Consider the following 19,832-nt stretch of genomic DNA (forward strand, 5'->3'; position numbering starts at 1 on the left):
TTAAGATGGCCATGAACAAATCTTTGTAATATAAGGGTATCGTTTATCGCTTCAAAGCATTCTCTGTGAGTGTGCATGATGGCAGTGACTGCAAGGACGGTTCGTCTCAAGTCTGCTGTGTTTATCTTCTTAGATTCCAACAAAACAATGTTACCCTGGTAACTTAGCATCAACAGGTCATAAGGGCTCTCGGTCTCATTACTCAAGAACACATCACTTCTTTTACACTCAAGAGAGGCACTTTTGCTGCTTTCTCAATTGACTTCAATTAAAGCAAGCTAATATGACAAGAATTTTTGTCAGAATTTCTCATTTACATTTGTAAAATAGAAGTTTAATAGGCTTTATGCCTAAAATGATGTTTGGTCAAACAGGCCTCATTGCTTCCGTTTGTCGGAGAAAGTGTTAATGGCAGTATGAACCGACAGTGATATTGATGGACTTTTAGGTTAATCAGCTAAATCTAAATGTTAGAGAGAAGAAGAAGAAAACACTTTTAGATATCAATCTACATATGCGATGGACATCGGTTATGCTCATCTTTGCTCGCTCCTTTGAAGACATCATGAGTAAAACAGCTCTATATTTAAAGAATCACATACAAAACACCTGAACCGGATGCGACGCGACCTGTTTTACAGAATACAGAAGTTTGTTGCACATAACCCCCATTAACCCAATTCCTTTATGACTACATTAATACCTTTACATGAATGTGCATGGCCTTCAGGACGGACAGAGATTTGACTGTTATTTTTAAATCATCATTATTTGTTTTCATTATTTTCAATATCATTATCCATCCATTTCATTACATAGTTTTTTTCAATTATTTCATTGATTTCTATTTGTTCCCAGCATGCTTTGAGAGAGTGCGCTCTAAGAAGAGAAGGTTCTGTCAGGCACTTCATATATACAACATTTTAGGGGTTCCTATCATGGGATCATTTTATGGATTTAGTTTTAAATCAATTAATTTAGTTTTAATTCATTTTTAAATCTAACTAAATTGTATGAGTTAAAGGATTAGTTCACTTCAAAATGAAAATTTCTTTATAATTTACTCACCCCCATCTCATCCAAGATGTTTATGCTTTCTGTCTTCAGTCGAAAAGAAAATAAGTTTTTTGAGGAAAAAATTCCAGGATTTTTCTAGCTACACACTCCATCCATTAGGGTTAGAAGAACTGTTATCAAACATATAACATGCTAGAAACATAATGGGCCCTATTTTAAAATGGATGTCCCTGTTCTCTTAATGAGGTGTGTTTTTTGGTGTGGATTCGCTATTTACATGGCGGAATTAGCGGGCCTCCTGGCATGCACTATCAAACCCTTGCAACTGATCCAGAATGCAGCGGCGAGGTAGGTCTTTAGTGAGCCGAAGAGAGCGCACGTCATGCCTCTCCTCATCAGTCTGCACTGGCTACCAATAGCCGCTCGCATTAAATTCAAGGCACTGGTGCTCGCCTTCAAAACATCCACTGGCTCTGCACCAATATACCTAAACTCGCTCGTTCAGACTTACACACCCTCCAGGAACGCCTTGTGGTGCCATATCAGAGAGGCATGAAATCGCTGTCACGGACCTTTTCCTGGACCGTTCCCACCTGGTGGAATGACCTGCCTATCTCAATTCGTGCGGCCGAGTCTGTAGTCATTTTCAAAAAACGTCTAAAGACACATCTTTTCCAGCAACACCTGACCGATCGAGAATAGCACTTATCATTCTATTCATTGTCTGTCTGTCTAATTTATTTATAAAAAAATAAAAAAATAAAATTCTGTTCTTTGCTAGATTAACTGAGACTTGTTACAGCACTTGCATATTGTTGATATTGTTGCCCTTGGACTGCTCTAGCTGCTTATATTGCCCTCATTTGTAAGTCGCTTTGGATAAAAGCGTCTGCTAAATGACTAAATATAAATGTAAATATAGACACCCTCAACACAAGTCAGTTTAAATACATGTGTGAATTGCCACAATTGATTAAATAAGTAGCCCATTTCATTCGTCATGCATGCAATGACCTATCCACATGTAAGTATGTTTAATCTTTACACAATAATAATCTTCTACATTGTAATCCTTTTATTTTAATATTTTAATATTTGGCATGTTTGTGTATCCCTGTGTGTGTAATAAGCAGAGTGTACGCACGTTGTGCACCCGCCTATAGGCGCATACTAACGCGCCCTTTAAATAACACAAAAAATACTGCGATACTTTTTACTTTAGACCAGGTTTCAGTTGGTCAATGGCGCCGTCGTTTTCAGTTGCCTCAAAATAGCAATGCGTCAACAATGCGCCTATACACACCTCATTTTCAGACCAGCACGCCCATAGGTGCACAAATGGCTGCAAATGCATTGGCTATTTAAACAACATGGTGCAGGACATGAAAATAAAATGATAACTACGTCAGGCTGAAACTAGCAAAAAACACTTGCGTCGCACCTGGCGGGTGCATGAGAGGGCCCTTAAAATCACAGCAACAATGATCCAGTCATAGACTCATAAGTGTTTGCCTAATTAAATCCAAACAGGATTTTGGCCTGTCAGTGTATTTAAGTTGACAGTGATCCCATTTCCAATGTGTGGAACCAATGAACACAACTGAATCAAGTTCAGCCATGAATTGTTTTTCACTATAGCATAACTGATTGCAAACACATCTAACCTATGACAAACCCCAAACACCCGAACTACAATTTCTTAAAGTAGTAAGAGTAAATACAATTCATACAAGAATAAATACACAGCTAAAAAAGACCATCATGAATTCACAAGCTGCTTAAATGCTGGTCAACCAGCACGTTTTTTCTGATGATGCTCGTTGACTAAGGAAGCTTGCTGATTAAGGAACACCAGAATCACATGATGGTATTATCCTGCTAATTTTGCCTTCTTTTTGTTTCTTCATCTCTCTCCATTACCCACCATCTCCCTTAGACAGATCTAACATTATGAAAGACCTCATTACCTCCTATTACTGTGATTGTGCTAGATATCTCCAATGATATCTCCATTCCGCCATTTAAATCATACAGAGATCATTGACATTTGGTGGGCTTCTTAATACCCCGGGCTCTGCCACTCCCTCTCCAAGCTGTGATGACCCTTAAGGCAAAACGAAAACCTCTAGTTAGCCTTTTCATTTTATCTCTTCTTCTGTCATCACTCCACAATTTTAATGAGCAAAAACGACACTCATTTTCCTGTCCTATTCCATCCAGGCAGGTGCCATGCTTTTTCTGTTTTTTTTTTTTCTCCCTACTTTCATCTAAGAACAGAATTTTATCCCCACACATGCGGGGGAAAAAAGACAGGAAACTTGCGAGGATGCCATGGCTTGTCTCAGAGGATGTGTGTTTGTGTAATACAGACAGAGCAGAGCTGCGAGTCTCCTTCCAAGCTCCTAAATTCAAGAAGAACACTGTTCCTGCATCCTCACAGAAAACGTTTATCATCATTATTGGGCCCACTCTACTTGCAACATTTATTTGAGGACTGTAAATTTATAAAGTATGATTATTCAAGAGAATGTGCAAATTTATGCAAGCGATGAAATCAATAAAAAAAAAAAAGTTTTATATCATATGAGCCCAAGGGAAATTTAATGGAATACGTGTGAAAATTATAAAAGTAAAAGCAAGCAAAAAAAAGGAAAGAAACAAGCTGTTGCATTACAACACCTCATATTAAATTGTATGCAAATAAGAGTATAAACTTAATCTACAATGCATGTGTTTCACCTACAAGTCTGTTCATGGTTTAAAAGAATACGTTAATGAAAGCAACCAGTGTCAGATGCAGAGTCTTTGACTATGCTGCACAAGCACTGCATGAAAAGTGGGATTTTCGACCCCGTAAACGCCTGTATACTCCTGGAAATCTCCCTAATTTTCGGCAGTTTTCGACAATTTAGAGGCAGCGAACGTCGCGTTTGTCTGTGCCACAAATTGTCGTAAACGAACCATGACGTAGGTGGAGAGCCCCCCGCTGAGAGACCGCGCGGAGGTGCGACGCCTCTAATTTGCATATGAATAGCAGCGAAACCAGAGAGTCAACGGCCAGACTTGAATTTACTCACTCACTATTGGCTGAAGCCACTACATTTAAAAAAGAAAAATCCCTCGTGATTGGTTGGCAGATCACTGCAAACCAATCATTATTGGTCCCCCTGGCTCATTATAAATGTAAACCCCAATAATAATAATAAATATATAATTTATGTTGTAATAATTTGTTTCATATTAATGTTATTGTGCTATGATGTATTCATACCATCAAGGAATATATGGGAAAATTATACGGACCGTGCCGTTTATTCAAACAAGGGGCTTCATTTATAAGCATACAGCTGTTCATTCAAGAGAAAGGGCTTCATTTATAAAACACAGCGGTTTACTTAAAGAAAGAGCTTTATTGTTAAACACACAACTATGTACAGTGCAGCAGTAATGTCTCGTAATGTAATGTAGAGTTCGGCGTGCTCCAGGCTGCGAGAGCGCGGTGGCCGCACAATCCATCCAGACACCCCGTCAACAAAGCCGTCTTCCTCGTCAAACATGAGTTCAATGGTCGCGGACTTCCAAACGTCCACCTCATCCTCATCCAGCACTCTCTCGCTTCCAGCAACTGTAATACAATCCATAAAGACAATAAGCAACCTGAAAAATACTCACATTGACAAAAAACGGATCTAATATAATAAATCTTACCCTTTTTCTTCTTGATCGACTCCGAGCTAAACTTCGCAGTTTCCGCCTGCTATGTAACGTTAAGTTCAGGTTGTTTGTATCTGAAGCTCCAGCGTGTCGATTCATAATACGTCTTACAGGCAGCTGGAAAACAATTACATGAGACTGGTATTAATAAAAACAGTCACGTTAAAATTAAACAAGGAATGAGAAACACATTAGAAGTTACTTACACACAATGTCGTCATGATCAGCGGTTAAATCTGGACTCGCGGAAATCGCTCCAAGCAGATAAGAGCTCACGGCTTCGTTATGAGGCGAGGATAGTCTGTGTAAACAAAATGTGCAGTTTTAAGCTCGGATCTATTAACGCATCCATTTCCTTATACAGCTGAATAAAAGCATATTCTTTAAATCGTAACGTTACATACCCATGCTCTGGTTCATAGCGACTGCAGTTTGCCTCAGAGTTATGAAGACGAAGACAGCCTCCTGAAAATGAGTCCAAAAAGTTCGTCGCGTCCATGCAGAGATTGAGTTGAAGACGGTGTCCTGTCATTGTTGATCACGAAAAAGGAAAGCAGCAAAAAACATAAAAAAAAGTTTAAAGCTCGTCTTCTACGCGTCATGGCCATGACCTCGACCTCGCACCTCATTGGACTAGGGCTATAATAAGGAACGCGCCCGGGGCCAAATCTCTTTATACGAAACGCGTGACTTATAATCGTTTCAACCTTCAACACGCCCTGTTTTCCGCTTCAACGCAGCAATTTTTTACGTGTGTCTTCTGTATGTGTAGACCCATGGTGTAGACACGCACATTCTGGTCGTGTAACAGGCATACACGCACAGTCGACGCACAGTTTTAACATGTTAAGAAGACACATTTGAACGTGTTTCTTAACGCGCACATTCTGTACATGTCGAAGTGTAATATTTTTTTTTAAAGCAGACTTACCTTTAGATGTAGCTTAGGCTACATACAGATTAATATAAGATATTAATTAATTGCTTAACTGACTACTGTGCTAGAGTAAAGTAGCCTAATGTTACAATGTATATTAAGTAAATGCTTAATATTATACAATTATTATAATTTATCTATATGGGTTATTGTTTGTTTTTTAAAGTTAGGCTATATATAATTTCTAAAAGTATAGGCTAATTTACACAGCACATATTTATAACTGAAAACACACACAACTTTATTCACTTTCACATAATAATGTTTTTGTAATTTGGTGTTTAGTTTGTTGTATAGTTTGTTTATACTGTTCTGTCTCTGTTTTGTTTCCAGGAACATCTGATGAGTGCTATAATAAAATGACTTCATTATATTTAAAATATGTTTTGATATTCATTTTATTTATATTATTAATATTTTATTTACCCATAAACGTGTCTTTAGGAAGCCATAAGTTATAGAGACAAGAATAACTTTTGCCATTTAAATGCCACATTCATTTACTGAGGACCCATACAGCCAATGATCATGTGTGAAAACACATACATAAATTGATCACTTAGAAATCAAAACTAAGGTTTGAGAAAGAAAGAATATGCATACAACAAAATATATTGTTTCATAGCAGCTTCAGTAACAAGTTCAAAACAAATTCTGCTGTAAACCGGCTCTAACAAGCCAATATAGTGTCAATATTCAGCTCAAGTGACTTCAGTGTTGATTCAGTTCAGTTGATTTCAGTTCAACTGTAAATTCCTCAGTTGTGCATTGTGTGTAGTTAGATATATGCAAAAACAACATTTTTGGAAATAGTTAAAATAGTTTTGCACAAAGTGTTGCTTTTGCAAGAGATGTCTGATGTTTTGTGTGTAGAGTTACAAGAAATGGAGCCATATTTTCAGAAATTGTGTGTAAGCAATTAGATAAAACTGTAAATGAATCCAGTTTATTTTAGTTCAGGACTCATAGTCCAGGTGTTAGTAATCTGTGCTTAATCTTTGTTCCAGGCAACAATTTTTTAACTCACGATTAACTAGATTAAGGCCTACTCTTGGCATAATTTAAACCCTGTCCAGGAAACCACCTCTTGAAAATCTGCATTGATAATTCATAAAATGTGGTGTGAGCTCAATTTAAATGACAATTACAGAAAAACACAATCTGACTTAACTATAAACAAACAAACTTGTACTTTTCACATTTATGATTAATAGCCATTTAAAAAATCATTCACAGTGCAGGGTGGACAAATTAATGTTGGTATGTAAACTGTATGCTTTACTTGATTTATTTGTGTGCTTTGGTTCATTGTCTTGTTGCATCACATAACCTCTCTAAAGGTTGAAGACATGAACTGCTGTCCTGTATTTTTTTATTTTTTTTACATAACATTGGTTATTGCTAATGACATACAGAGTAATTAATCTACACTGTGAGCCCGGACAAGTTGAATCTACTTAAAAAATTGGAGCAAACTGGTTGCCCTAAAAATTTAGTAATGTGAACTAAAACGAGTACATTTAACTTAAATTTAAGTTAACATTTTAACTTAAACTTTAAACTTGTTTTAGTCAAAAAAATTCAGAACCTAGATAAAACTCCCCCTGCTGCTACTCTGATTTGCATTTGTGTAGCTCACAGCATCTTCATTTACATGATAAAGCCTCCCCTAGAATTAAGGGGAGGGGGGGTCATGGGGGGACAACTGCCAAGCAAGGCCCACGTCAATTTCAGACAATTTACGGCAGTTTTCGGTGTTGCCTGCAAATTGCCGTGCACAGTCGTAAACCTGAAGTTTCACGGCAATCTACAGTGTCACATACTGACGAAAATCCCACTTTTCATGCAGTGAAGGCCATCTTATTTGCATTCAGTTTCCACCAAGGTCATGTCTGTAAAGTTAAGCCTCAGTTGCTGTAAAGGACTTCAGGAACATCTCTGACAACCCCACAAAAATGCAGGTACCCTCGGAAATTGCAGAAAGGAGGCTGTTTGTATAATGATATGTTTGAGACTTTTCACATATCACACTGAAACATGGATGACGGCCCTTATTAGGTCTGTCTGGTGTTTCATGCTAATTTATTCAGACACTGAAAAGTAAAATCTCACGCCGAGTCCAATGCGACCAGTTTTGCAAAATGATAGATAGATAGATAGATAGATAGATAGATAGATAGATAGATAGATAGATAGATAGATAGATAGATAGATAGATAGATAGATAGATAGATAGATAGATAGATAGATAGATAGATAGATAGATAGATAGATAGATAGATAGATAGATAGATAGATAGATAGATAGATAGATAGATAGATAGATAGATAGATAGATAGATAGATAGATAGATAGATAGATAGATAGATAGATAGATAGATAGATAGATAGATGATAGATAGATAGATAGATAGATAGATAGATAATATCTTTTCCATAAACACTCATTCTATTCTGCCCAACAGTCCACAGCCAGCTTCACACAGCCTAAATGCACCATGGGAAGTATCCATAACCGCCTGTCAACTGTATGACAAATGGCTCTGGAAATGAATGAGAGGATCAGCATGCCGATACTGCAGGCAGGGAAGAGTAATTAAAAAGCCTCATTACGTCAAATATTTGATTATGTGCAACTCAGCCTCGAGTTTTGTAATGATGCAGGGACCTCAAGGGAGTCTAGCCGAGACCAAACGAAAGAGAGAGAGGACAAAGAGAGAAAATTGAAATAATATTCTCCTGAACATTCGGAATCAGATAATATCATTATTCATGAACTCGTTAACAGGTTTAAATTTAATTTAGAGCCATGTTGATTCTCAAACACACATATCTGACGGAAAATAAAAACCTATGGCTTGATAAATGCGCTGTTTGAGTCTGGTTTGGTGAATCGAGATCTCTTGATTGGGATGTCTCTGCTCTGTTCCGCTGTCCTCGCCCCAGCCAGCCTGCCACGCTGTACATATAAATCCTGACAAGGGTGTCAATATGTCAATGCAAATGGCCTGCGTAGCACCTCGCCTGCTGTACTGGGCCCTTCTCCAGCAATAACACGGGAGACAAGAGAGACAACCAGTGTGTGTATACTTGTACAACTGGAAACTGTTTATATTTCATCTATCCTGCTCCAACTTCTAGTAGGTATGTTACATATAAACGTAGTGAAGGTCCTTTAACCCTATATTAATGTAGATACAGTACATCAAATCAAATTGGTTAATGATACTACATTATGGTAGAATGGTGAGTAGAAACGTCAAGTGTGGGAAATCTCCTTCCAGTTGGCAAGGCAACGCCTTTAGTCCTCCTTAATATATTCCCTGCTCTGTCTCAGGCTTCATCAGAGATGAAGGGGCAGGGTGGACGAGTCACATGACTGCAGTGTCTGTAATACTTCAGGCTGAAAACACCAGCCTTTTGCACACAGGCTTCACAACGTCCAGAACAATTAGCTAACTATGAAGAAATAACAAGGAGGTCTATGGTAATGACGGTTCTCTAGGTAATGATGGATCGATAAATCATTATCAGCCTTCATATATATAAATATATATATGTATATATATATATATATATATATATATATATATATATATATATATATACACACAGTGGGGAGAACAAGTATTTGATACACTGCCGATTTTGCAGGTTTTCCTACATGTAGAAGTCTGTAAATTTTTTCATAGGTACACTTCAACTGTGAGAGACGGAATCTAAAACAAAAATCCAGAAAATCACACTGTATGATTTTTAAATAATTAATTTGCATTTTATTGCATGACATAAGTATTTGATCACCTACCAACCAGTAAGAACTCCGGCTCTCACAGACCTGTTAGTTTTTTTTTAAGACGCCCTCCTGTTCTCCACTCATTACCTGTATTAACTGCACCTGTTTGAACTCGATACCTGTATAAAAGACACCTGTCCACACATTCATTCAAATAGACTCCAACCTCGCTACAATGGCCAAGACCAGAGAGCTGTGTAAGGAAATCAGTGATAAAATTGTAGACCTGCACAAGGCTAGGATGGGCTACAGGACAATAGGCAAGCAGCTTGGTGAGAAGGCAACAACTGTTGGTGCAATTATTAGAAAATGGAAGAAGTTCAAGATGACGGTCAATCTCCCTCGGTCTGGGGCACCATGCAAGATCTCACCTCGTGGGGCATCAGTGATCATGAGGAATGTGAGGGATCAGCCCAGAACTACACGGCAGGACCTGGTCAATGACCTGAAGAGAGCTGGGACCACAGTCTCAAATAAAAGCATTAGTAACACACTATGCCATCATGGATTAAAATCCTGCAGCGCACGCAAGGTGTCCCTGCTCAAGCCAGCGCATGTCCAGGCCCATCTGAAGTTTGCCAATGACCATCTGGATGATCCAGAGGAGGAATGGGAGAAGGTCATGTGGTCTGATGAGACAAAAATAGAGCTTTTGGTCTAAACTCCACTCGCCGTGTTTGGAGGAAGAAGAAGGATGATGAGTACAACCCCAAGAACACCATCCCAACCGTGAAGCATGGAGGTGGAAACATCATTCTTTGGGGATGCTTTTCTACAAAGGGGACAGGATGACTACAACGTATTAAGGGGAGGATGGATGGGGCCATGTATCGCAAGATCTTGGCCAACAACCTCCTTCCCTCAGTAAGAGCATTGAAGATGGGTCGTGGCTGGGTCTTCCAGCATGACAACGACCCGAAACACACAGCCAGGGCAACTAAGGAGTGGCTCCGTAAGAAGCATCTCAAGGTCCTGGAGTGTCCTAGCCAGTCTCCAGACCTGAACCAAATAGAAAATCTTTGTAAGGAGCTGAAAGTCTGTATTTCCCAGCGACAGCCCCGAAACCTGAAGGATCTGGAGAAGGTCTGTATGGAGGAGTGGGCCAAAATCCCTGCTGCAGTGTGTGCAAACCTGGTCAAGAACTACAGGAAATGTATGATCTCTGTAATTGCAAACAAAGGTTTCTGTACCAAATATTAATTTCTGCTTTTCTAATGTATCAATTACTTATGTCATGCAATAAAGTGCAAATTAATTACTTAAAAATCATACAATGTGATTTTCTGGATTTTTGATTTTAGATTCCGCCACTCACAGTTGAAGAGTACCTATGATCAAAATTACAGACTTCTACATGCTTTGTAAGTGGGCAAACCTGCAAAATCGGCAGTGTATCAAATACTTGTTCTCCCCACTGTATATATATATATAGGGCCAGTGGCGTGTAGTCACAAAAATGTATCGTTTGCACAAGCTTTCATTTGCGCAAGACGACAAAACTCAATTTGGTACTCAAAAAAACAAAAAACAAAAAAACAAGGAGTTCTCCATCACATCTTGCTTTAACTGATAAATACACACATTTATGTCAAAAGGCTTGTCTTGGTAAAAAAAAAAGTCAGTTTTGTCTTAAATAAATGTAAACAGTTGAGAAAGAAATCGAATGTGTATGTTAATATATCAAATCCATGCATTAGGTCTTAAAGTAACAGCAGCCAGCTGTTATCGAGGCGTTATTCGGCGCGTCTTTGTGTCCACACCCAAGCAATTTTCACTGCTGATGCGCCGAGTGAACGTGCAAATTCAGTATGGCACTCCTGGTACACAAGGTGGTGCTGAGCCACTTTACGCTTCTGACACTCGCTTGTCACACAGAAAAAGAAGAGAGACAGTATTTATGTGCTTGCCCAAACCATTCACACACTTTTTGCTAACTGGCAAACAGCATTAGCAGCTCATCGTCTTTTTTGTCTACTTACTTCCTCTTCGTCATATCAATGTGTGCTCGGCATGACCGTTTTGTGCTTGAGCGCCACCAAGTCATGTTTTACTGTAACTTCAGCAGCTCCAGGCTAAAAAAAAAAACGAACCCAAGGCGTTTTTTAAAAAGGATGCTTTTACGCCTGCCGCTTTGCTTGTTGGTGTGCACACTCACATTGGCGCCCTTTGTTTAGTCACAAGGCGTTAAACGAAAATCGTCCCGGTGTGAACAGGCCTTAATACGCCCCTGTCTGTGTCCTTAATCAGAAGACAAAAAGAAAATCTCTCACTGCTCTTGACTGAATAAATTTTGTAGATTTAACAAGGATTAATCTGTATTCAATTTATACAGTGAAGACTAAGTTTTATTTTACATTTGATTATTCAATTTCTTATTTATTAGAATACATTGGGTCAAAACAACGAAAACCATAGTTTTTTTTTTTTTGGTGGCACGGCAAGTAGAAAGATTCTTATGCAATGATAACGTTATTTCAGACCCAGACATTAAGTTATTTTTGTACATAATGACCTTCTATCCCGAGAACATTATGAAACTGTAAAAGCAGATTGTTTACTATTACTTTTTTACTATTACTAAAACTGTTTCACAGCAAAAATAACAGCGCATCATTTTAAGGCTTATTCCAGCTTATAACAACTTTTGTATCTTGTCAACTCATAATTAAGTTGCAAATAATTATTTATGGGTAGATAAGCTAACAGGGTCAACCACTGAGATACACCACCCCAACGTAATTTATTTATTATAATTTTATTCATTGTTCTCTGAGACATCAAAATGTGAAGTAATTATATATTAATATATATTTTTTATAAATATGAATAGGCAATTGCAGAAGATTTGCATTGCTTAGGTTTAGGTATGATATATGTATGCATGTGAGCTATGTTTTATATTTTTTTACTCTCCAGCAGAAAAAGCTGAGTGCAGCACTTTAATCCATTGCAGTTACGAAGAATATAGATGCCACATCAAACAATTAAACGGTAAAGAATAACTGTCATCCTTCTATTCATGTCATAATTAGGCATAAACGTTACAGGCTGTTATACACGATAAGCTCTGATTGAAATTAAACGGCTCATTTTCAGAGAACGAGAGGCTGAGATGCTTTCCAGTATTCACTATCGACTGCTCATTGATTAGTCGCATGCTGGCAGTTTATAAGGCAAATGCTGATGCTTGTTGCACTGATTCTGCTCTATATTAATGTTGATGATGCAAAATCATTGTAATAAATCAACCAGAGTCAACTTACCACTGACTCCAACTTCACAGGATCCCATGAGGCTGACTTCCAGCCCACATACACACACCACACACACACTCTTTTTGCACCTGCATTCAAGTCTACCTACATCATACACTGTACCCTAAACAGATGGGTTACAACGAATGCAATTTTCCATGTTTTTTTTTTTTTTGTTCAAATGCCAAATGCCAACACCCTTCACTAGCGACAACACTTTGAAGAGGCCACCAACAAACAAATTGGGTGCTAAAAAATATCTGCAATAAATATTTACAACTTATATGACCGTCAATGGAGAAAGATGCTGTTTGCATCCAGATGGTGTATTTACTACATTCACCAGCAGGGGGTAAGAGGGCAGCAGGGCATAACTTGACCCTTTGGTTAGGACACGGCATTTCCGTGCATTGCTACACCATGGCCAACTAGTCAAAACATCAGAGCCATCTCATCCCACATCCCACAAGTTTGGCCTGGATGCTGAGAGAAAGAAAATTGCATGTTTACACGTTGAAGATCCACACATACAGTCCAGCACTTAGAATAGGGAATGACTCAAGCTATAAGAGTTTCAAACAGACAGATCTAAAAGTTAAAAGGTTCTCAACGTTCTTCAAAATATCTGCTTTTGTGTTCCACAAAATAACTTAATTCATACAGATTTGCAATGACCTGAGAGTGAGTAAATAATGGGAGAATTTTCATTTTTGGGTGAACTATCCCTTTAAGAGACCTCTATAGAGTGGCTCTCTGGGGGTACAGGTGGAGGAAATGTGCACATTTTACTTGCTCTATCTGTAAACTGCTAAAGTAAGCTAATGCGATGTATTCAAAAGGTAGAAAAGGAAAAAAATACATTTGATGGATCTGACCAGAGTGATTGATGTGATTTCTGTGGGCTATATTGCTAACATTATACAGTGTGATAGAAAGCTAATTACATCCTGTGGGTGTAAAATAGCACTCCGACTTTTTAGTAGTCTACAGACAGAATATCACTATTATTGGGATTCAGACATTTTCAAATACATACTAGCTTATATGGGCGAAAAGGAGAACAGTCAATGTTAACTATATTAAACCATTTTAACCTAGCTCAAAAGAGGATTTCAATTGTAAGCAAATGACATACCATGCTACTCTAAAATACATGTGTGCGATAATAATGGTCATTTCGCCAGTAAACCAGTACATTGCTCAGTAATTCAATGGGATTTTCAGATCTCTCAATATTGTTTATGTGGCTCCAGCGAAAGGCAGACACAATTTGTGCCCATCTGTGGTTTACCGCTCACTGAAGAGGCCATACTTATGTGATTTATCTTAGAAAATAACACAGTAGTGTGGTATTACCTCAGACAGAGAAAAAAGGTAATGGTGTTTTATCTAGAAGAAAATACCAGAGTTCTCCACTGTACCGAATTACTGTGACAAAAGACTCCAGCAGGCGGCCTCAGTTTTCCACAATATGTGAGTCTCGAAATGAAATAATCTCTGTTAGTGTAAAAAAAACAGACATGTGCTTTGATAAAAGGCATGTTATCAATCATTTCGCTAAGGGTGATGGTACTCCAAGTGCCATTTTTCTAAGATAAACACTTTTAAGTCTGATTTCTGCGTTTAGAGAGTTAGGTGGGGGCGTTGTTGTTGCATTGAGAGGAATTGTCACTTTGCCCATTATTCCCATAGATATGGATGCCCTGCCTCTAACAGAGCCCCGCTGATGGTAATGCGCTGCCTCTGAAACAACGAATTACCGCGATACATCAAAGCTGCAGCTGCGAAGAGGAAAAAGTGTCAAAACAGTGCACACAAGCCTGGTCATTTTTTATAGTTAACCTCCTTAACTAGATTACCCCTCACCACTTCTACTGCAGCCCTCGCACACTGTCTACGGATTCAGCCTCCAAAACAGGGTCAAATACGCACATGACCTTGATGTTGAGGCTCTGCAGCAGAAGATACTAGAGTCTTAATATCCCGGAGCACACCGAACATGCTTTCAGATGCAATACGGTGAGTTTTTGTCTCAGGAAATGTGACCACATCAATGAAGGTTCAAAAGCAAAGGGGGTTGGCAGCTTGCAATTAATGTATATTGACTTTCTTCTCAACCTTCAGTTTACTGTTTGCACTTACCAACACTCCAATCAGCTGTCCTTGGTATTGACCATCAAAAGGCTGATATGGCCAGGCCCAAAGGTCTTTCTTTAGGGCATCAATTAAGGTAAGGCGCAGTGATGCTCGTGTCATTTTAGACGGCCAGGTTTGATTGGAAACTGATGCGAAACCCTGCAGGATGAACCCAATACCTGATGACTGAGCGATCCGTTACTTTGGACTCCAGCCTGAGAGCAGATTGCCAACCAAATAAATGACATCTTGATGTGAGAATCTGTGCTTTTGGCAAATTAAGTCCTTAATGTTTTGAGCTTGTGTTGGCTTATGATTCTGGGGCCTGTATTGTATTCTACACATATCTTTTTGGTGCACTCAAGAGCTGTGCTTTGGCTGTAACAGAGTATATAATATAGAGCTATACATAATCACTACTACCATTCAGACGTTTAGGGTCAGATTGGACATTGTATGCCTGAGTTAAAACGTCCTTTACGTTAGCCCTTAGCCAAGTGTTGCATGATTTAACATGTTTCTAACATGTTTGCTATTAAATGTGTTTCTGGGAGTAAATTACAGTGTAAAGCATGCAATTTCCTCTTGCCAGCACGTGGTGCTATAACTGAAAATTGGCATGTAGATGTCTTCAGGCCAGGACTCTTCTCAAACATGTGAAGTTTGGGGAAGATCGGACATTGTATGCCTGACTTACAACAGCTTCCTGTTTTATGGCGAAACATCAGACTTTGTCAGGCCGCCACGGACACGCCCTTCAACGAAAACTCAAGATCTTCGCAATATAACATTACAAAAACCTTTAGATTAGATTCTGCAAATATAATGTTGATTTGGTTAAATCTCTAGGAGAAGTTAATCACAGTGTAAAACATGGCATTTCCTGTTGCCCTCAAGTGGCGCTATGACTGTAACTATTGGTATGTAGATGTCTTCAGGCCAAGGCTCTTATCAAACATGTGAAGTTTGGGGCAGATCGGACATTGTTTTCCCAAGTTAAAACAACTTCCTGTTTCATGGCGAAACATCAAACTTTGTGAGGCCGCCACGGACACGCCCTTCAGCGAAAGCTCGAGATTTTCACAATTTAACAACGCAAAGGCCTTTAGATTAGACTGTGCAAATATGATGTTGATCTGATTAAATCTCTAGGAGGAGTTTGTTAAAGTACAACTTCCGGAAATGGCAAAAACTCAAGAAAATTCAAAATATCTCACTTCCTGTTGGTTTTCAGATTTTGCTCCCAGTGCCTTTTTTGTAGGTATTGGGCTATTACATGTGTATTCCGAATTTCATACTGATACGTGAAAATTTAAATTTTGTAGGTGGCGCTATCGCCATCAATTCTGAAAGTCATAACAGGCGTAAATTTTCACCACTTCTGACACGTGTGCAAAGTTTCATGAGTTTTTGAGCGTGTTTAGGCACTCAAAAGGGCAATTCATTTTTGCAATTACAATAGGGTCCTCACACCATCGGTGCTTGGGCTCTAATCACAGTCCTGTGTCATCATTTCCACCACAATATTTTTTTTAATCAAAATTTTGTGTTATCAAAAACTGTGCAAGTAGAAAAAAGCTTCAGTTGAGAGTATGCATCAATTTACTTTATATGAATATGAGTGTATATAGTGTACTGTATACTGAATATGTCGCCTGTAGTTTAAGTTGGGGTTTAAAATACAATTAATATTCAGTAAAATTAAACTGACTTGAGCTGAATAATGACACTACACTCTAAAAAAAAGGTTCTATATGGCATCAAAAATGGTTCTTGGCTCGTAATCATAGGGGAACCTTTTTTAGTGCTATATAGCTCCAATTTTGGTGCTTCAGTGGTTCTTCAGAGGTGCTAAATAGCACCTTAGTCAAAGAACCGGTGAAGAACCGGTGAAGAACCTCTGAAGAACCGCTGAAGCACCAAAATTGGTGCTATATAGCACTAAAAAAGGTTCCCCTATGATTACGAGCCAAGAACCATTTTTGGTGCCATATAGAACCTTTTTTTTTAGAGTGTACTGTACTGAAGAACAGTAATAACATAAGTATATGTTATTTTCCTGTTAATTAACGTGGACCTATTTTTGAAACAATCTGTATTGTATAACATGCTATTTAAATAAAGGTTACTTGACTTAACAGGAAAAATGTTAAATTAAGGTAAATAACATAAGGTAAATATACTGTATATGTATAAGAGAAAGAAACAAGTCCACAGGGTCAAAAGTTCCCATAATTGAAGTAACACCCATAATAAATGGTCTCCTGTAATTTCCCACACAGGAAGGTAACATTCCAGCAGCAACAGCTTGTGACTCAGCTGGATTTTTGACCTCTTTGCTGATGCACTGCGTTCCAAGTTTCTCCGATTATTCCCATTCCAGCATGGCAAGTTCCAAATACAGCCTGAATTCACAGTCTAAACGGCCTTCCCGTGAGAAGACATCTGAGCAGGTTTTAAAACAGCTCAAATGAATGCTGGCCAAGCAAAACATATGACCCACAACTCACAGGTGCTCTGGCTCAAAGGTTAAGTGCTTTATTTGGAGGATAAGGGCTAATTCTTGCAATCCTCCTTATAGAATACAGCTTTATGTGGAGTAGCTTTGATCTTATTACGCTTATTAGGACAGTGGTGCTGTAAATCTATCCGTTAAATGCCGCTTACAAGCTGTGCATATGCCATCCGCCTCACCCCAGGCACAAATTACACAGCGGCTGTATGAATCCAACACCTCCTCACCCTATCAAATTCATTTAAAACAGACTGTGCTGTAACAATTTACTAAACTTATTTCTGGCAAATATGCGGTTCTCCCCATTGGCGGCACATTAGAGCCTCAGATGGCCAGAGAAACTCAGCGAGTCTTGAGGCGGGGATGGATAGACGCGATCACAGAATGACTTGAGACGGCATCAGTCATCTGATGTTACAGCCTACAGCCCGAGCCCCAGAGCGGGGAGGAGGTGGGGTTACCAGAGGGGAGAGTGAACAAGAAACAGGCTGAAAATATAACATTGAGGAAAGAAAGAGCTTTTCTTTGGGAATCGGGGTGAATGCAGGCAACGTGCTGTCACACATGAGGAAAAAGACAATCAGAAAGGCCATGTCACATCCCATTTCTATCAAAGACTCAAGCCTAGGTCTCCAAGACACAGCCAGACCACACATGGGTAACAAAGTGCTGTGTCCTCACAGCACCTGTAAGAAATTAGCTTACATAAAACAGGTCAAAATAAGTCCTTAAAGGAACAGTTAACCCAAAAATTTAAATTTGGTCTTCATTTATTGTTCTGTGGAAGACAAAATACGATATTCTGAAGAACAGTTTTTGTCTGTAAAAAAGAGATTTTTTATGGGGGCTATCCCTTTAATAAGAATTAAAGAAAGATTCTCACCAAATAAATACTAATCCCCATTCTCACATGCAAATATGCATTTATTTACAACTGACAAAAATGACGCACTTATGTGTACTTGCAGTGTCTGTCGCCTTTGGCTTGCTTTGTTGGGGGTTAAAAGACACTAATATTATCTAATATAATGACATTTGACTGCACTGACACTATCGGATGAGAACAAAACTTGAATTGACTTGAACTGAAATAATAATTATTTGGGGGTTTTTTGGAGCTGCTTTACAGCAATTTGAATGAGTCTAATTTTTGATGAAGTTTGCATCATTGATTTTTATTTTTCTGTTTATTACTTTGACAACCAATGTGGCATTACTTCAAAGTGTGGAGTCAGAGGCATGAACTGGAAAGATATTTGGGAAGCCCTATCATCACTGTGCCCTTGAACAAGGCACTTAACCTCGAATTGCTCCGTGGTTGCTGGGCCTGTGTTCTATTGTCTAGCTTTTTATTCTGTAACCTGCTTCTAGCTCAAGCAGCGAATAAAACAGTGGTGAAGTAGAATGCATGTGAGAGTGACATATAAGGAATGAATAACTGGATTACAGACAAGTGAAGCCATCTTTTTAGCAGATAGATTGTGAAAAAATAGCACAGGAACATGAGAGGCAACAGATCTCACCACAGCAGGATCCCATGGAGTGAGATTCTTCACTCGCAGTGAAAGAGGAACATAAAGCATCAAGCATGATGATTAGCACGTAACCAGAGCAAAAGAGCATGGAAGATCCACACAGTCTTAAATCGTTTTTTTTTTTTTAAACAAGTCTACTAATTGTTGCTAAATAGCATTACATAGCATGTAAATGCTTGTTCACCAGCTAGACAAATGTTTAACTACTGTAGTTAATATTCTCCAGTTAGCCCCTGCTGGTAGATGTTATAACTACACCATCTTCCTCCATTGGAGGCCATTCATAGCCGCGTTTCCACCGCAGGAACTTTCCCCAGGAACTAGGAACTTTGGGGTGGTACTCGGTGTGTTTCGACCGCAGGAACCAGGGTCTAAATGAAGTTCCGGGTAAATATTTCCCCCTCCAAACGGCCCTGCTCGCGAGGAAGTACTTTTTCAAAGTTCCGGAACTTTCGGGGGTGGGATTTGGGTGCTGAACATGCTGATCGGTTGAGCTCACGCAGCATTTTATTTCAACCGGCATTTTTTAAAGGTCTTGCGAGGTTCGTTCTGCGTTCAGTAAATATCAGTCTTGCTCTTTCTGTCCGATGGCGCGCGTTGTCTCAGCAATCGCACGGTCAATGTCCGTAATAGCTGATAATAACATACGTTATCTTATTTTAAATCTAGCTTTACGAGCTTTTTAGAATACGCTTTAGTATCAGTGCTCGTCTCTTTTCCGCTGTTTTGTTAATTACATATTTAGTAAACCAATACATAACTAGCAAAAGCAGCACTGCTTGCATCTCCTCCATACTTGATATTGTTGCAGACAGTATCGCACAAAAATTATTATTGTCCGCCGCTGACTGGGAGGAACAGTCGCGCGCAGTCCCACGTCTCTGGACTAATTTGCCTAATCTTCACGGAACTTTAGACCGCAGTGGA

General features: G+C 38.9%; 1 protein-coding gene and 1 long non-coding RNA gene across 5 annotated transcripts in view; both read right to left on the minus strand.

Moving 5' to 3' along the window:
• LOC307139562 (A disintegrin and metalloproteinase with thrombospondin motifs 2) overlaps positions 1–19,832 on the minus strand; it is a 204,607-nt gene that overhangs the window by 171,128 nt on the left and 13,647 nt on the right. The gene's annotated exons all lie outside the window — the stretch shown is intronic.
• On the minus strand, positions 3,274–5,366 carry LOC307139564. The gene is made up of 4 exons (XR_013818141.1): positions 5,136–5,366; positions 4,938–5,032; positions 4,726–4,848; positions 3,274–4,642 (listed from the first exon to the last, which is right to left on the minus strand). It is a non-coding gene; the product is annotated as an uncharacterized lncRNA (long non-coding RNA).

Source organism: Gobio gobio, assembly GCF_949357685.1.
Source record: "Gobio gobio genome assembly, chromosome: 16".
Classification (NCBI taxonomy): Eukaryota; Metazoa; Chordata; class Actinopteri; order Cypriniformes; family Gobionidae; genus Gobio; species Gobio gobio.